Genomic DNA, 3,037 nt, shown 5'->3' on the forward strand with positions numbered 1-3,037 from the left:
GTCTACGACCACGCCACCCTGAACATGCCCGATCCTGTCTGATCTGAGAAGCTAAGCAGGGTCGGGTCTGGTTAGTACTTGGATGGGAGACCACCTAAGAAGACCAGGTGGTGTAGGTGCTTAAAACAAACAAACAAACAAACAATTTAAAAAATAATAATAAAAGGCTTTATCTCGCCCGTCGGCAGAGTGATGGATGGAACTGTGGGGATCGGGAGCTTGTCTAAGCTCAACTTTGTGCCCCAGCCCCTGGGGCAGACACGACGCCTGTTCCTCAGTGGTGGTGGTCGGGGGTGGGGGGCGGGGTGCCCTTGTGCAGTGCGCAACCCGCACAGCTGCGCACGGCAGGCTGGCACGCCTCAGCCCTGCGGCCGAGCCCACGCGGAGTTTCATGTTTCTCGACAGCCTCTGTTCTCTCTTCTGTCCCCCTCTCTATTCTCCCGGCCCCCAGGAGGGGAAGAAAAATACCAAATCCTACGTGTCCTCTACCTGCATCTCATTCTCCCTACCACCCTCCATTTCTCAAGCAACCTGTGCAGCTGGTGGCTCTGTTTGGGTTCAGGCAGCGAGGAGGACAGAGGTCTGGGTACGGCCCCCCTCAGCCCTGGGCATAGGCCTCGTGCGGCACAGGGGGCGGGGGGCGTCCCGTGGGCCGCGTGCCGGGGTCAGCACGCGGAAGGCAGGCCCAGGGACGTTCAGGTTTCATCCGAGGGGCAGCTTGTTCCCGCCGGCCCCAGATGTTCTCACTGTTTCCAGATGTTCCGAATGAAAAAACATTTCCCTGAAAAGGCGTCAGATGTTCAGTTCGCAGAACAAACAGGCCGAGGTTATAAACATCACGTGAGGTCAGCGTGGGGACCACAGGCCCCAGGTGCTGGTGGGGTGTTTGGAGACCCTCCAGCAGAATGGGGGGAAATCCAAGGGGTTCATCCTTTAGCAAAGTCCCTCCTGGTGATTTAGGCCTTGGTTAGCTTGGGGCTTGTGTCCCCCAAAGTTGAGAGGATAATTGGGGGAGGCTTGAGGCACACGTGTCCGTGTGCACACGAATGCTTGCACAGGTGCGTCGCCCGGGCTATGCAGCACAAGGCCTGCTTATGAGCTGCTCCTGGGGCCCAGGTGACTACGAGGGGCATAGGGGCTGGGGGGGCAGTTGGCATCCTTCAAACGCAGACGTCCACACACAGCCCCCTGGGGACAGGGACGCAGATGTGTCCTTTGGACTCATTCCCATTCATGCTAGGCAGGGATCCGCTTTCAGGAGGACGTAGGGCCAGGGGAGGCCCTACCGCCTACGGGGTTATTTGTCACAGTTGGGGCCGCGCTGTTCCCTCTCTGGTGACAACAGTACCGAGCTCTGTCCCAGGTGTGTGACGCCTTTTCTTTCCTGGAACATGAGGCCTCCTCAGCCCACTCCTGCCTTTGCCCCCGGCTGCCCTGGGCTGTTCAGCCCGACATCGGCAGCCTCTACTCCACCTTCCTAGGAAGGCAGCATCAAAACAAGAGACGGGGGTGTAGGGAGAGGGGACAAGGGGCGAAGCCAGAGGGCAGGACCCCAGCGGCCCTCGGGAGGAAGGGAGAGGGTAGAACCTCGGTTTGGAAAGAAGGGCTCAGCGCTCTGCGCCTCCCCCAATCCACTCTTGCTGGCTCCGCTTGGTCCCTCAGCTCACCTCAGGTGGCGTTTATATTCCCAGGGATGTTTGTTCTGTTACTGGGAGGATGCAGGTGTGAATCCTGGCCTTGCTGTGTACCAGCCAGAAAGTCTCCCCAAGTTGCCTGGTGGTCCTCAACGAGGGCTGGTCGCGCTCCACTCTGGGAGCATCTGGAAATGCACCAGGGCCATTTCAACGGTCACAAGGACCAATCGACGCCATTGCCTTTCACAGGCCAGGGCTGCTGGAGGGGCCCTCAGTGGGAGGGACAGTGCCTCCCAAAGCAGAGCTTTTCATGCCTCACCTGCCCAGTTAAGCAGCACCCATTCTTAACCTCTCAGAGACCAAATTTCCTCATTTATGTGAAATGGAAATCACGGTAATAATATGTTCTTCGCGGGGCAGTTGTGAGCCTTGAAGGAAGTCCTTTACCTGTCGTGCTTGCTGAGGTACCTGGAACACAGTTCATCATCGAGAAAGTGATGAGCGGCTTTGATAATCGGGGAGCAGAGGGATGATTCAGCAATATTAGCCCACGTTATCTATGTTCCTTGGCACTTGGCCTTTTTTCTTCTGCCATTCAAGACTCAGAGGCGAGCGGGGCTGGGACACCCCGCAAGCTCTCCTGTCTTTGGGGCTGAAGAGGGTCTCAGGAGTGGTTTGGAGAAACAAAGTGGGTGGGAGCCACAACCCACGGGAGGGAGGTCAGCACCCTGGGGGTGCTCAGAGAACCCTGCGAGGATGCTGCGTCCTTCACCTGACGCGAAGAGAGAAGCAGGTGGAGAGCGGCCTCGGGGACGTGGCTGAGGGACGTCGAGGCAGTCTGTGGGTGCCCCCCTATCCCCCATGGGAGCCAGGTGACCTCAGGACCCAGGAAATCCTGAAAAAGACTAAGCATTTACTAGTTTCGAGGAATACGACCATGGGAGTCTGAAATTAAGCTGTAGAGAACAAAATTATCTATAAAGTTATATTTTACCCACTAGACCATTGAACTCACCGCAAAACATTACCCTTTGTCACAGGCCCGTGGGACACTGGGCTCTTTGGGATCAGGGGTCAGAGGCAGGATCCAGGAAGGAAGAGTATCTCTGAGGAGAGGGAGGGGCCGCACCATGTGCCGCACAGGAAACTCTGGGCCTCTGGCGGGGGAGGGCAGAGAAGTGAAGGGGGCTTCCAGAGAGGAGGGGCTGTGAATGCAGGGTCCCAATACCTACTTCCTGGGTGCTGTCATAGGTGAGGAGAAGAGATATGACTCCTCACCTTGTCCAGCCTCTTGGACATCAGCTAAGAGGCTGGAGTCCAAGCCTCCTTTTGGAGGGGGCAGGAGAGAGCAGGGGAGAAAGTTGGGGTCCTCTTTATCCTGCCCTCCCCCAAACCCCTTCAAA

General features: G+C 57.3%; 1 pseudogene; it reads left to right on the forward strand.

Annotated features, from left to right (window-relative positions):
- LOC118604849 lies at positions 1-119 on the forward strand (annotated as a pseudogene).
- Positions 120-3,037: the final 2,918 nt, after the last annotated feature.

Source organism: Rousettus aegyptiacus, unplaced genomic scaffold (genome assembly GCF_014176215.1).
Source record: "Rousettus aegyptiacus isolate mRouAeg1 unplaced genomic scaffold, mRouAeg1.p scaffold_m13_p_6, whole genome shotgun sequence".
Taxonomy (NCBI): domain Eukaryota; kingdom Metazoa; phylum Chordata; class Mammalia; order Chiroptera; family Pteropodidae; genus Rousettus; species Rousettus aegyptiacus.